This window comes from Lissotriton helveticus, chromosome 1_2 (genome assembly GCF_964261635.1).
Source record: "Lissotriton helveticus chromosome 1_2, aLisHel1.1, whole genome shotgun sequence".
NCBI classification, from domain to species: Eukaryota; Metazoa; Chordata; class Amphibia; order Caudata; family Salamandridae; genus Lissotriton; species Lissotriton helveticus.
In genome coordinates, this window is record NC_136058.1 from 314,804,277 (window position 1) to 314,820,656 (window position 16,380).

At 47.8% G+C, this 16,380-nt stretch overlaps 1 non-coding gene across 1 annotated transcript; it reads left to right on the forward strand.

The window, feature by feature from the left end:
* The first annotated feature begins 15,951 nt into the window (after positions 1-15,951).
* On the forward strand, positions 15,952-16,091 carry LOC144808085 (U4 spliceosomal RNA). The gene has a single exon (XR_013606622.1). It is a non-coding gene; the product is annotated as a U4 spliceosomal RNA (small nuclear RNA).
* The last annotated feature ends 289 nt before the right edge of the window (positions 16,092-16,380 follow it).

A 16,380-nucleotide genomic window follows, 5' to 3' on the forward strand; every position in this document is an offset into this window, starting at 1 on the left:
ATGGATGGGTGGATGCATGAATGAATGATGTATGGATGCAGGATGGATGGGTGGATGCATGAATGATGTATGGATGGATGCATGCATGATGGGTGGATGCATGATGGGTGGATGCATGAATGAATGATGTATGGATGCAGGATGGGTGGGTGGATGGATGGGTGGATGCATGAATGATGTATGGATGGATGCAAGGTGGTTCGGGCTCGCTCGCTGCGGTGCAATATGCAAATTAGTTTACGCCACACCACTTTCAAATGTCACCAGCCGCCCCTGCGTGTTGGTTCTATAAAGTAACACTGGAAAATGTTTTTTTTACCAAATAGAGGAGTTTTCCGCAGTAAAGAACGCAATGCTGTCTGAAACAATAATGCCTAGAAAGTAAGGAGGGGCAACATCGAGACCACGTGCCACCTGTCGCCTATTCTAACTTCGATCAGCTGGAGACTGCTGTCCCGCAGACTTGCACCTCCCTCAGGGACTGCACTTCTGGGCATCGTGGGAGACGGGTGGGGACTGAGGGGGGAGGGATTGATCCACACGTGACGGCCAGACACACACGTAGCCTCTCGTTTCGTGAATGGCGAGCTATCTTTAGCCTCCGACCCGAGTGATGTCATTTAATGCTCATGGAAACGCTAGCGGCAGCCAGACATGAAACCTACCGTAGCTGTGAGCCTTCACCCACCGCACCATATTGTAAATAAACCAAATAAACATAGCTTCATGTTGTTAAATAACTAAAAAAACGAAGATATCTATGTTTGTTCTAGGAAAAATGGCCACATAAAATGCCGCAAAATTGCCGCTAAATTTCCATATTTGTGCCGCTAAATTTCCATTTTTGTGCCGCTAAATTTGCTAATCCATGCCGCTATATCCTGGGGGGTCTGCCCAATGTGCTGTGTGCAGTCTGTTCCCAGTCTAGGGAGTAAGCAAACAATGCACAGCACGGCATAGGCACGTGTTTGCCACCCATGCTTGTAAATACCATGGAAACACTGCACTCCCTCTCATGCAGTAACACCAACTTCACGGAGAGCTGATGACAAACATGCTGTGATAATGATGAGGCGCACACGTTAGTGTGGATCAAGCTTACTTTATTAGGAGCGCCGGGAGACTGCTGCCTTTGCCTCTGCCGGTCGGCGCCAACTCTAACTAACATGGCCGCCTTCCGTATCCTGTCCGCCCCCTTCCTGTTCCGGGGACGGAACACTAGAACGCTACCACATATCTCCCCCCTTTACGCAATAACCAAACAATGTACAAAAGTCTTACTTCCAGTCCATTTCATAGTCCTTGAACCTCTCAGGTACCTTTACTCTTCTTCCTGCTCGGGTCTCCACTCTCTCATTATTTCTCTCTCTGTCTGTCGACTTACTCTCCATCCGTTCTCTCGCTCCTTCTTCTTCTCTGTCCTTCGCACTCATATCACTTCCTACTTTGCTTCTATCTCCTTCCTCCGTAGTCTCTCTCTCCTCTCTTTCTCCACTTGCTGTTTGTTCTTCCGCTCTATCTACTTCCTCTCCTCGCCTTTCTCGTCCTTCACTTCCTCCTTCCTCGAATACTTGCTCAGTTCCATCCTCTACTTCCTCTTCCCACTTTACTATTTTGCTGCACTTCGCCATTCTGTCCATAGACCATACCTTTCCATCACTCAGGAGTGCTGACCGGGCATAGGGTTCTACAACCTTGAGTGGCGGCGAAAACTTGCTTTCTCCCTTTCTCTTCATGATGGCCTGCTTAACCCGAACCCAATCGCCTTTCTCCAGTTCTGCCTCTCGGGTGTTGCGTCTGTTGTTGTAGTGTGCTGTGTAGACAGCTTGGGCTCTCTCCAAATTCTTTCTGACCACAGCTGGTGACCACTTGCTCTGTACCACCAACTTCCTCCATGCTGTGTTGTCTTTCGTGAAAGCTTCTCTACCTCTTAAAATCTTGAAGGGGCTGTAGCCTCTGCTCCCAGGTGTGATGCGGTAGGCCCAAATCATCTTCTCCAACTCCTTCTCCCAGTCCAGACCATCCTCAATGGCCGCTTGTATGGTGCCCATAATCACCCGATTGAATCGCTCTACTTGGCCATTTCCAGCGGGGTGATAGATAGGCGTGTGCTTCACTTCGATGCCGTTTCTGGTGGTAAATGCAGTCCACTTCGCCGAAGTGAATTGGGGGCCATTGTCGCACGTTATGATCTTCGGAATGCCTTCCCTGACGAACGTGGCCCGCAGGAAGCGAATCACAGCTTCGGTGTCTGCATGTTCCAAGATTTCTAATTCTGGCCATTTAGAGTACTTGACAATGATTACCACTGCATACTTCTGAGTTCCTTCTTTATCCAGGACGGGGCCCATTATGTCCACCGATATCATCTCCCATGGGCCATCCGGGATGGGGAACTTTCCTAGTGGCGGTCTCAACATACTCTGAGTCTTGTCAGCTTTAGCACATGATTCACACATGCGCACATGCCGTTCCACTTGTGCGTCTATGGCCGGCCACCAGTACGCTGTCCTGGCCAAGGCTTTCATTTTCGTGATCCCTTGGTGCCCTTCATGGAGTAAGGACATCAGATGATCTAGAATGTTCTTTGGCGGGACCACTTTGTCGCCTCGGAGTAGGAAAACGGCGTTCTCCGCCAACGACAGTTCATCTCTGACCTCCCAATACCTTTTCAATTCTTCTTTCAGGTGTCTCTTTTCTGGCCATCCATGGACAACGTAGCCTTTCACGGCCTCCAGATCCGTGTCTTCCTCGTAAGCCTTTTCCCAGTTCTGGGCACTTATGACTCCTTCTGAGTCTTGGATGGTGGCCACTACGTAACCTTCCCAGTCCTGCCTCCTTCCATTCTCTGCTTTGTCCATGGCCGCCGCCCTACTCAGGAAGTCCGCCACTTTGTTCTGCGGTCCCGGTATGTGTTCCACCTCATAAACGAAATCCAAGAGTCTGAGGGTCATTTTGGCGATTCTGGGCGTAGCGTGATCATGACCGCTTGATGTCAGGACACGGACCAACGGCTTGTGGTCTGTCTTCACTAGGAACTTGGCTCCCCACAAATATTGCCTAAATTTCTCCATCGCCCAGACCACAGCCAGCATTTCTTTCTCCACCACGCTGAACTTCTCTTCATTGGGGGCCAACGAGCGGGAGGCAAAACTGATGGTCGACAACTCCCCAGACTCCTCCTGCTGCATCAGTACTGCCCCTAGGCCGCGGTCACTGGCATCAGTGGTGAGGATGGACTTAGCATGTGGGTCGAATCCTTTGAGGGGGATGGCCTTGCTCATCTCTAGTTTGAGCGCTTCGAACTCCTTCTGTTCTTCCTGTCCCCACTGGAATCTGTTCTTTTCTTTGAGTAGTTGCCGAATAAAATGTGTTTTCGTAGCAAAATGGGGAATGAACTTGCTGTAGTACTCGGCCATTCCCAGGAATGACCGAACATCTTCCTTCTTACCCGGGGTGGGTGCTTCCAAAATGGCCTTCATGTTTGTCTTCTTGGGAGTAATGCCTTGACCACTCACCTCGTGACCAAGGTATGTGACGGATTGGACACCCAACTTGCATTTGGACCACTCAGCGGTCAGTCCATTGTCTTGCAGCCTCTGTAATACTTTGTGGAGCTTCGCATTGTGGTCATGCTTCGACTTCCCCATTATTAGAATGTCGTCCTGAAAGAAAAGGACATCTTTCAAGTCCTTCAAGAGTTTGTGCATAATCTTTTGGAAAACCGCAGCAGCCGAAGCCAGGCCAAAGGGCATCCTCACGAACTCGTAGCACCCAAACGGTGTGATAAATGACGTGAGGTGACTGCATGAGGGATGGAGCTTTACTTGATGATAGGCCGACGACAAGTCGACCGTGGAGAACCATTTGACGTCCTTTGTCTTTGCCAACATTTCATTGATGCGCGGCAAGGGGAATTTGTCAATGATGATATTTTTGTTTAACTCTCTGAGGTCCACACAGAGGCGTACCTTGCCGTTGGGCTTTTGGGCAACAACTAGGGGCGAAAGCCACTCTGCGCTCTCAATAGCTTTGATGACACCCTCCTTTTCCAGTCTGTCCAGTTCAGTTTGTACTGCCTCTCTGCTGCGGAACGGGATATTCCTCACTTTGTGCACTACCGGCACGGCTCCCTCCTTCAGCTTTATGAGGTGCGTGTATTTTCCCAGTTCCCCAATCTGGCCGTTGAACACTTTGGGATACACCGTCCACCACAACGTCACATCTTCTTTGGACTCCATGTCCATGAGCAAGATCTTCTCGATACCACCCGGGTTGAGCTGGATTCCTAACGCTCCCTGGTCCTTCCAACTCAGCACGGACGGGCCTCTCTCCGCGACGTACAGCTTGCACTGCGCGTGACGGCCTCTGAATTCAAACATGAGAGGACAGTACCCCAACATTGGAATCTTCTGTCCGGTGTAAGTGACTGGCCTCACATCCATGGGTAGGAGAGTCTCTTTGATGCGCGACGCAAAGTTGTCTTCCCAAACCTGTCTTTGAACGATAGAGATGGGCGCCCCACTGTCTGCGATCATTTCCAATGGAATTCCTCCGATGTGCATGTCGAGCCGGGGTCTATCTGAGTTTGATCCATCCATTTCCAGTATTTGGACATCAATGTACAGGAATTCCTCTTCTTCCGCAGTGTCTGCTTGGTCACTGGTATCTTCCCGCTGTTCATGGTCTACTAACCGTACCATGGCGTTCTTGGGTTTCCTGCGACACACCTTCTCGTAGTGTCCGAAGATGTTGCAGTAAGAGCATTTGGCCCTAAAAGCGGGGCACGCCTTGTCATTTCCTAGATGGGCATTGCTACCACATCTGTAACATTGAGATTGTCCAGCTTTGTTGGACCTGCTGTCCGTCTGGCGTCTGGCGGCGTTGTCAGATCTCCCGCCTCCTTGGTTTCTCCGCATCTCGTACTGCTTCGATCGGTCATTTCTATTTGGCGCCATTACCTTGCATACGGTTTGTGACTCCTGGACTTCCTTCTTCGCTGCCTGAGCGCACCTTCTTGATAACTCAGCCTTCTTGACCATCGCCCAGATTTCTTTGAGTGGGGCGTCGCCATTCACCCACAACTTCTCTTGTATGTGAGAACTAGAAGTGTGCATGATAATCTGGTCCCTGATGAGTTCATCATGCAGTCCCCCAAACTTGCACGTGAGGGCCAACTTCCTCAACGCTACGACATACTCGTCGACAGACTCGCCGCTCTTCTGCTTTCTTTGAAAAAAATTGAACCTGTCGATGGCGACGCACACCACCGGTCTGTAGTGCGCATCTAGGTCGGCGATGGCGTGATCGAATACCTCTGCGTCCCTGGCGTCTCTCTCACCTTTGACAATGGTGTCATACACCCTGAGCCCTTCTGGGCCTAAATTGTGGAGCAATATCTTCTTTTTCCTTTTGCTGGAGAACTGGGTGTCACTTTCCTCTTCTAGCGCCTCCAGATAGTTAAGGAAGTACCTCTTCCAGTCTTCCCATTTCCTTTCCGGTTCGCCACTGTTCGTTAGGAATGGTACCAGTTGGGTGAGAGACGTGCCCTGGGTTGCCATCACCGGAGCGTTCCTTCTGTTCCCTGCTGTGACGACTATTTGCCTGGTCGGACTCCCTGGAGCGTCCTGCCCCCCTCCGTCTTCTTCTCTGTTCTCCTCGTCACTTTCTTCCCCTTGGCCTCTCTTCGTGGGGTGTGATATTGCTCGTGGGCTACCTCCTGTACCTGCTTGCGAGGAGCCTGCTGCTTCCGCTGGTGCCTGCTGATCCGCCAGGATGTCTGGTCGCTCACTATGGACCACGAAGGTCTGCTGGTCTGGGTACTTTGTGGCTCCAAGCGTGGGCTCCCTCTGTTGCTGTGTGGTGCACTCTGTCCACTCTGGCAGGTGCTTATTGAGGTGGTGACCTTCTCCACTGCACCTGTTGTGGTTTTGGGCGCTGTGATGGCCTCAGGCGTTGCTGGCCGGTTTGCGCGCCAATTCTTTGAGTGACGGCGGCTCCTCTGCCGCGCTCCGGGTATAATTGCCGATCTCACGCACAATGCGTGTGCTCGAGGTGTGGTCGCGTGCGTTCTCGGGAACCATCCCCTAACTCGTCGCCATTGTGATAATGATGAGGCGCACACGTTAGTGTGGATCAAGCTTACTTTATTAGGAGCGCCGGGAGACTGCTGCCTTTGCCTCTGCCGGTCGGCGCCAACTCTAACTAACATGGCCGCCTTCCGTATCCTGTCCGCCCCCTTCCTGTTCCGGGGACGGAACACTAGAAAGCTACCACACATGCATGCACTTAATGATATTTTGAGACAATAAAAAAACAGCTGCAGCCGTCCAGAAGGAGGCTCTATTTGATGACACTGCTTCACGGCACAACAAGTACATTACTGGTTTTAGTTTACCTGTAAATAAAGCACCTGCTGTGGTGGCATCTAGTGGAGGTTTCTGAGCGCCTAGAATGATCAGCTGCTCCACAAGCAGCCAATGCACACTGCAGGTCAGCTTCGAAAAACTGAAGAGGGACAGCTGCATTCTGACAGAGTCCCTACAAAAAAAAATATGTGGCAGATTTATGAAGGCCTTGCGCCGCAGGTGCGTCACTTTTTCCCATGTTAAAAATGACGCACCGGCGGCGCACGGCCTTCATAAATCTGCCATATGTGCTTGGAGTCTGAGGAAACTATTGAGGCTTAAAAGAAAGGGAATCCAATGGAAATAATTTGTTTGGCTACATTGGAAATAGTTTGTGTTATTATTAACACAGTGCTAATAAACACACAGGTGGGTGGCAGTGGCCAGTACAACTTACTGGTCTTGAGTTTTGCAGCACTGCAGCCAGTGTGACAGGTGTCAGTGACTCTGCAAGGCAGCAGGCTCAGCCCGGGAGCCCCCACCACCCGCAATCATTTCGCTTTGCCGCTCGCTTTTAGTCCAGGCTGCCGGGTGTCCTCATTGCACCCGTCTGTCCGGTGGCCGTTTTAACTGGTCGCAGTCATGGTCAGTCATGACTCCGTGACGACCACTCCCTGGCCCTGGGCTCGGTAATAATGAATTCGCCGGCTATAATAAAATGATAATATTACAGCGTCGCGGATGGCCCGGTGTGAGCTCCAGGCAGCACTGCAAGCTGAGCGCCAAGATTACGGCAGGTGCTGCAGCCTGCAAAGCAGTAGCCTGCCGCCTTTCTCATAAACTCCCCATTGTAGCAGCCATTAGGCTTGGCTGTGTGACTTTCAGAGTTGCACAGATAATAATAGATACATTGCAGTGAGCCTGCCAGTGCCGCAGCTTAGCTGTGCAGCAAGCGCCCCAAGTTTGCGGAATCAGCACGCACAGGCCATGGGCGGCGCGCTGCCAGCTGCCACATACTCAGTTTGCAGCGCTTTAGTGACAGCTGAGACATATGCATATGCGTGGCAATGCATTTCAGTGCAGTGAAATGCACTGAAATGCGTTAGATGCACTGAAATGCGTTAAATGGTTTGCTTCCTTCCTCTCTGATAGATCCCAAATGGTCAAAATAGCGAACAGTCTTTCATCTCCTTTGGCGTTAGGTCAAGGTGTTCCTCAACGCTCTATACCTGCACCCACTTTGTTCAATTTCTGTATAGAACCATTGGGAAATTTATTTATTTTATTTATTTAGAAGTTTTCTATAGCGCTAACAAGACCCGAAGGTATCAGAGCGCTTCACAGTAGTGGGCATGAAAAAGAGAACAACATGAAACAAACCCAATAAAAGCAATCGGCGACAGACAATTTGGAAAGAAGAAAAGTTCGGACAGCAGGGCTTCTCAGTACTGGATTCAACAATACCGCATGGATTCTGAGACGTTTGCAGCTCCAAGTTATCCATAACCAAGGGAGCGGATCAGGCACAAGGATTTAAGTTGGCTCTTGAATTCTGCATAGGACGGTAGAGTTCTGATGTGCGGGGGGATGGCGTTCCATATTTTGGGGGCATTTCCTGAGAAAGAGCAGTCCGCAGTTCTCTTCCTTCTGGTTTTTGGTAGGATGAGCAGCAGGGAATTAGAGCTTCTCAAATTTCTGGCTTGGCCTGCTTTTTTGAGCTTGTTAGCCAGGTATTCCGGTTTGCCGGTGTGGAGGGCCTTGTGGGTTAGGCAGGCCGTTCTGAAGGTACTTCGCATTTCCACAGGGAGCCATTCGAGTTCTTTGAGAGCCGGGGAGATGTGATCATATTTTTTGCAGCCTGTGATCATTCTTGCTGCCGCGTGAAGTGTTGTTTTTAGTGGAGCCAGGTGGGATTTGGGGATGCCTGTTAGGATTGAGTTCCCATAGTCCAGTCTTGATAGAACTAGAGATTGCGTGGCTAGTTTGAGGTCCTTGTTGGGAATGTAAGGTTTAATTTTGTTCAAAAGTCTGAGGTTGAAGAATGCGCTTTTCGCCGAGTTCTTAATGTGATTTGTCAGGGTTAGTTTAGGGTCTAAGGTGAAGCCCAGGGATTTAACGGAGTCGGCTAGCGTGAGGTTACCCTTAAGAGCATCGATCGACTTTAGCCACTCGGTGATTTGAGGGTTATCTTCTTTGTTTGAGATGAGGAGTGTTTCTGTCTTATCGGGGTTGAGTTTCAGGAGATTCTTTGTCAGCCAGTCTTGAACTTCATTTAGGACATCGTTGAGTCTCTGGATGTCTTTAAGAGAGGAGATTTCCAGGTAAATCTGCGTGTCGTCCGCGTAGAGGTGGAAGTTGATGTTGGCGTTCCTGAGTAATTTAGCGAGTGGTTCCATGTAGATGTTAAAGAGCTGGGGGGAGAGCACCGATCCTTGAGGGACACCCTTGTTGACTTGCTGGGTATCGGAGGTGAAGTTCTTGATTTTTATTAGTTGCGAACGGTTGTGTAAAAAGGAGGAAAACCACTTGAGAACTACCTCGCCAAGGCCGGCTCTTTCTTGAAGAGTCATGATGAGGAGCTTGTGGTCCACCGTGTCGAACGCTGCTGAGAGATCAAGGAGTATGAGGAGGCAGCACTTGTCAGCGTCAAGAGATCCATGGATGTCGTCTATGATGTTCAACATCGCGGTTTCAGTGCTGCGGCCTTGTCTGAAGCCAGATTGGAGGGGGTCCAGGAGATTGATGTTGTCCAGGTGTTGCGTCAGTTGCAGGAGTACACAGCGTTCAAGTGTTTTCGAGAGTAAAGGGAGGTTAGATATTGGTCTGAAATTGTTCAAGTCAGTTGAGTCGAGACCGGGTTTTTTCAGGAGGGGAGTGACTTGTCCCATTTTTAGACAATCGGGGACCACACCGCTTTGTAAGGAGCTGTTTATGATTCTTCCCCAGATGGGCGCTAAGGTAAGCTTCATTTGTTTGATTAAAGATGGGGGGAGGAGGTCTGAGATGTGTGCTGAAGGTTTGGAGGTCGAGATCAGCGCGATTATCTCAGTTTCCTGGACGGGGCGAAAGCTTAGCCAGGGGGAGGGAAAGGAGTCAGATGGGAGTGCCACTGGGGAGGTCGAGTAGCTCTTCTGGAGGTGTGGGTTGTTGATGTCTAGAGATAGTTCGATTTTTAGGACTTTGTCGTTGAAGAAGTTGGCAAAGTTGTCACAGAGTTCTTTGGAAGCCTGTAGGGTTGAGGGCAGGGGCTTTGTTGTTTGTTGTCTGATTATGTTGTAGAGTTCTTTGGGTCTGTTTTTGGATTTGACCAATGCCTCGCGGAAGAAGCTGGATTTCTTGTTTTTGATATGGTTGTTGTACTTCCTACGGGCTGATTTTAGTTGAAGGCAATCTCCTAAGTAAATCTGGGATCCTCTATCATCTCTATGCAAACGACACTCAAATCTACCTTAAGGTGTCCTCCACAAACGATCTCTCCATCCTAAACTCTACTCTCGACTTCATTCAAAACTGGATGTTAAATCATCAACTCATCCTGAATCCCTCCAAAACTGAATTCCTCCTCATCTCCTCCTCACTTTCTCCTCCTACAATCATGGATGGATCAGATGAATCTACTTAACAATAATCCCATCATTGTCGACAGCGCCAAAATCCCTAGGTGTCATACTCGACAAAATACTCAATCTACTCTCCCACATCAATTCCATTGCAAAGTCTGCTCGATACCAAATGCGCCTTCTTTTGGGGATTCAACGCTTCTTACCAGAGCAAGACCTAAAAACCCTGGTCCAATCACTGGTTCTACCTTGATTGGACTACTGCAATTCTCTTCTTACTGGCCTCCCCAAATCCCACCTGTCTCCCCTTAAATCTGTTCTCCATTCAGCAGCTCGTTTCAGATATGGGGCCAAAAGAAGCGACCACATCACACCCATTTTATCTTCCCTCTGTTGACTTCCCATCGAGGCAAGATCTATCTACAAGACTGCCTGTATCACCCACAAAGCCTTGCACTCCTCCTCTCCTCGCTCCTTGGCGAATAAACTGAAACTCTCTGGAGGCTCTAGCCATCACGTAATCCGGAAAATGTATTGCTTGAACCTCCCACTTTCAAAAAGGAAATGTTGATGGCCCAATCCTTTTCAGGCAACGCCGTGAGAATCTGGAACTCACTTCCACCTCAGCTCCGGACCACCACCTCTTCCTGGTCCTTCAAAACTGACCTCAAATTTCTCCTCCTTCAAAGACACTTCCAAATCTAATTCATACCCTCTCTATTCCCTCAAAGAAGTTCTTTCACTATAGGAAATTCTGTACTCCATGCCTATAGAAGTGCCTTCCCAGTGTGTTCTTGTGTTCTGAGTAACTGCCACTTATTGCAGTGTTATACCTCTACTTGTATCTTGTATGGTTATGTAACATGCATACTTGTCACTTTTCCTCTTCTAACGTATTGTTTGCTACCTCTTCTTGTATCTTGTTTGCTTTTGTTACATGCACAATTTTCACTTTTTCCTCATGTAATGTAACATTTGCTTTTGTAACATGCCCACTTGTAATTTTCTCCTCAAGTAATGTTACTGTTCCTATTGTGAAGCACTCTGACAACTTCATGTAAAGTCCACGCTATATAAAAACGCATCAAATAAAATAAAATAAGTCTAACGCCTGATGCGTGGTACTTGGCAGGACTGTATGAATGATTTTCGCAACAACAGTAATTTTTAACAATTTTGCACGGATGTTGGTTCAAGTATTTTGTCATTGTTGAAACCACTAGGTTCTGCCATCGTTTGTCCATTTGAGAATTACCAAAGGACTATTCCTATGCGTTCTGGAACTTGTCGTTTTTTTTCCCACACAGTACTACCAGTCCTATAATATTAGGCACAAACATGCGCTGGATCTGCCCCTTACTTATTGACCTGTGATACTTGAGAACGCTGAATAAGCAGAGCTCACAGCAGGAATAGTATTTCAGAAGGGACTGCAAAGTTCCAATGTGAGTAGGGTTGCCACCTGGCCAGTTTTCTACTGACACCACAGGTATTTTGATGTCCCAGCTGGTGCAAAAATAAGCAAAATCACCTAAAGCCTGTATTTTTAGGCTTTGTCTATAGATACCTTATACACCAAAGGTAAACAGAAAGCACTTTTAAATGTGTTTTGGAGTTGTTTCAATAACCCATGACTAATAATTAAAGTAAACATAGACAGAACAGTCATGTTCCAAATGAATATACATAGCTGCCAAGGTTTTAGATTGCCATGTGTGACGTGTTCATATTTTCAGTGTAATTATGAGTGACATTCAATGACAATGAGTGACACTTCCAGTGAGAAAAATCAAGCAGTGAAGATGAGGGAAATACATATCAATACATTTCACCCATTTGAGCAATGAAAAACTTAAAGAAGATCTTAAAACTGCTGCAAAGCACCAGAAATGGAAGGGCACTATGGGACCCACATGTACCAAATAGGATGTGAGAGGCCCCAGTACAGATGTTCTCAGCTGCCTGCAAATAAATTATCGTAATTACTCAGTCATGACAACTGACTCGCAGGGAGAGTGAGAGGCTGCACACACAAAAGTAAATTAAATTAGGAAGAAGATACCAGTGACTATGACACTTACTAGATTAAAACCATCAAAGATTTGCCGTTGTGCCTAGCAAAATGCGCTTTATAGCCAAGTTCAAATGAACATCGCAGCACAATTGCTATGTTAAAGACTGTTTATAATTGGCAAACATTAACCTGCAGCTATTTATGGCACGTTTTGAAACTCGCAATGCAGTGAATCAGCACAGCTGGCACTCTGTTGAGTCAAGCGTACAAAGACTTAGGGGCATATTAGCAAGGGCGATATCGCCTCTTTAGCTGGACTTTTTCGAGCGAAAGCAGTGATATTTTTATCGCCCTATTAGCAAGCTGTTGCTAACAGCAGTTAGCGACAGCTTGTAGGCGATAGCTACAGGTTTGGGGCCCGCTTTGCATGTTAGCAATATTTATCGCTAATGACATGCAGAGTGGGCGTACCCAACCTGTTAGCGACTGCTCAGCTATCGCCTATTAGCAAGGCAGGCAAAGCAATAAAAAAAATTGCGCTAAGCGCGATTATCGCCAAAACCTAATGCCTGCTCAGACCACTTCTCAACCTGTATATCCAATGGGAGGTGGATATTCAGGTTAAGTCCCCATTGTAGTTAATGCCTGAATATCGCTGGATTTCCAGCGATATTCACGCATTGAGCCGCTATCACCGGATATTTAATCGCTTTGGAGAAAAACGGTGCTAATAGCACGTTATCTCTGCGATAATATCCGGCGATGAAAAAAAAATGTGCTGATCACATTTAACGATAATTATCGTTATTTGTTGCTAATATGCCCCTTCATTTCCATGTTTTCTGTTTTTAAGAATAAATACATAGATTTAACTTCCCATCTGCCCAACAGTGGCTCTCACAGGTAAATAATGTGAGGCGGGCGGGGCAAGGTGGGGTGGGGGTAGTGAAATCGAACATATGAAAAGTGAAAAGTAACTAAATAAATAAAACCATTTACCTTTTGCTCGCCGCATCGCCGACTTCAGCAATGCGGCCAGCGCAAGGTAAGTGGTTTTATTTCGTTATTTAGCTACTTTTCACATTCCTCTCGTATGTCCGTTTCCACTATCCCCTCACCCTGCTTCGCCCCCGCCCCACAGCATTTACCTGTGCGAGCCGCTGCTGCATCTGCCATTATGCGCACAAAAAAGAAAGTTAAAAAGAAGTCAGCCTTAACCACAAGTAACCCTAATGAAAATAATTGCTGCTGACTTCGTAATGAAGTCGCACACTCGGCTAATGACTTCTACATACTTCCAGGAATAATTCAACCCATTTCATGACCCTGAAGGTCGCTTGACATTCAAATTAGCTCAACTTTGTAAATATGTATTCTATACCTGCATTAACCTAATTTTGCCACCTTTATTTTTGTTATTATCCTGATTGTATGTGTAACTTGTTAGGGGCAGATTTATGAGCCCCTTGCGACACTTTTACGCTGCAGATGCGTCACTTTTGTGACGCAGCGGCGGCGTAAACAATGCGCCATGTTGCGACTTATTTACAACGTGACGCATCTAGGCAGATGCGTCACATTGTACAGCCCTGCGCCACATGAAACCTGCGTCAGGTTTCATGTGGGCGTTCTGTCGCAGGGTGGGCGTTCCCTCGTAGGAAAGCCCCGTAAAACTGACCCAGTGAAATCTACAAGATTTCACTGAGTCAGTTTTACGACGCTGCTGCGTCGAAGCAGGCGTAAGGAGTGAAGCACCACGTTATGTATGGGTGGCCCCTGTGCATTGCAGGAGTTGCGTCGCGCTTGTGACGCGACTCCAGGAATGCGCCGCCCGTACGCCACAAGATGCGTCACGCATCTGCCCTTCCTTGCACCATGGTGCGCCGCATTGTAAATGCGGCGCATCTGTGGTGGCGCAAGGAGGGAATTGCGTGACGCATCAGTTCTGGCGCATCCCTGCTGATTTGCAGAGATGCGCCAGAACTTGTAAATATGCCCCCAGGTGTTTAACTCTACTTACGCAACTTACTTGGTTCTATTGTAAAGCGCTCTGACACCTTTGGGTAAAGTCTCCGCTATATAAAAATGCATTAAATAAATAGACACATGAAACTGATTCGTAAATGAGTGGTACCTGCTCTCGGAGTCACAACATCTGTGATCGGACACAACCCCAGGGGACGGCCACGACAAGAGGCCGTACAGCAGCATGTGTATGCAGGAGGTGTAACACATTCACTCAGACGCCGGACTGCGGCAGCAACTTCGGAGGGCTCGGCCGGGCAGTAAATTGAAAATAGGCATCTTTCTATGGACCTGACCTTCAGCAACCAATCTGAGTGGTATTAATTAATATTTATTAAACCCAGTGCAGACCTGACTCACGGCCAGTAGCTCTAACTGCACACAGTGTCTCTGCTGCGCACCCGAAGATTCACACAGAAGTCCCCGAGTGGCGGGCTTTACGCGCCGCAGGGCGCCTCTGGGGGCCAACTCCAGGGCTCACAGTGCTCCTGTCCTCCCTTCTGAGCTGCAGCCCTGGGGACGGTTGTCCCTCATTCAGCAGAGCACTTAGGCGCCGCTCTGCTGTAATCAAATGCAGCTCAGACGGTTGAGGCCACCCTGCTTCACCCCTCACAGCATGCAGGTGCTCACAGTGCTCAAAGTGCATGAATAATGTATTTTATTGTGGTAATGCAGAACGTCACATTAAAATGTGTTAATCTAACGCCTGATGCGTGGTAGTTGGCAGTACTGGATGGAAGTTCTGTGCCGCAGAGGCAGGCAGTGTGGTTAACTGTGGGCAATCTAATGCGGCCTGTGCAGGGTTTTGGCAATGCCATCACCCTAGGGTGACCAGAATTTTAAAGCCAAAAACTGGGACATTTCACAAAAATAGAAGAAGGACTACAATTTTACTTCAAGCGATGACAGCGCTCCCCAGCAGAGAATTACAGAACAGGCAGTAAGAACATACATAAAAAGCAATTTTTAAGCCCATTCGCTTGCCTGCTAATTAAACTGCTTTCTTGAAACAACTGCTAACTGTCCCTGCTTTGTAAAACATAAAAAACACCTTCCACCGTTTTCAGTCGACCCTCTCCAAAAACAGGGACATGAGCTAAATTTCTTGAAATTTGCTGGGACAGCAGGCTAAAAACAGGGACCATCCTGGCAAAACGGGGACGCCTGGTCACCCCACATCACCCCTCCTCGCCCAGGGCTATGCTGAATTCAGCCAATCAGAGCAGCTGGTTTGGGTGAGGGCAGCAAGTACTGCAAATGGGCCTTATATTAAGTGAAACAATAAAGTTGTGCTAAAACAGGAAAATGTTGGACTGCAAGCAGCTGGAGGGGGTAGCCAGCTGCCTGCAGCTCCTGATGACTGATTGGAGATCCCCGAGTTAAAATCCCTGAACCGAGCACGAACCCCAGACCAAAAAAAATATCTGCAGTCTAAAACAGTACTTCTCTACGGTGGTTAATAATTTACAGTATTAATAAAATGAATGTTATGTCTGGAGGAGTAATGATTTGTAAACAATGAAGCCTCAATTGCTCCTCTTGAATCTGAGACTGGAATGCAGCAAGTTCCTCAGTGCAGCTCCGTGACACGTCACACCCGCAGTAAAGGCGCTATCGAAACATGACTGTATTGTTTATATTTCGCTACATTATTTCCAGCCTATATATATTTATGGTCCTCGTGCCTGTGACGCTGCTGCCTCCATTCCCACAATGCACCGGCAGCACCAAGCCCCGCCCCCAACAGGAAACCCCTGAACTAGAGCGTGGCTCGGTCTCACGAGCTACTTACCATTTAATTTCCCAGAATCCTCTGCGCGTCCCAGGGAAATGTTTGGCGCTGGAGAACTGATCAAAATTGCAGAAATAATGCTACAACATTCATTAATTTACTGCTGTAAATCATCAGTGCTGTACTGAGGCCTCCACACCGATACATGGTTTCGTGCTCTCTGTTACATGAGGTACTCCGGCGAGGGCGCTTGTAATTCACAGTATGTTATTTAGCTTTGCGCAGTGGCAGTATCGTAGCCAATGAGGTCTAACCGAGGCGCGATTATTGCTTATTGAAAACTTTACCCAATACCCCGCTGTGGCGACTTGAAATATAGTCGACATTGCAATTTTTGACAGTCTCTAAGGAGACTGAATCATTCTGTGAAAAAAAGATAATGTGTTTTTCAGTTGGGTATAATGTGAATGTTGGTAGATCGGAAGTTAAATGGAAATTTAAGGTGAATTTAATAATTCTTTTTAACACGTAGATATTCTCTGGCAGGGTTATTACTCTTTTGCAGACGGTTCGAGATGTTTTTTTCAATGATTAGTTTTCATATTTCAGGTCTTCATTCCCACCTTTGTTGCACGGATCTCTTCTTATTGCAGAACACCCAAAGACTCAATAGCGCCTCTGGCAGCTAGGGGGAGGGGTACC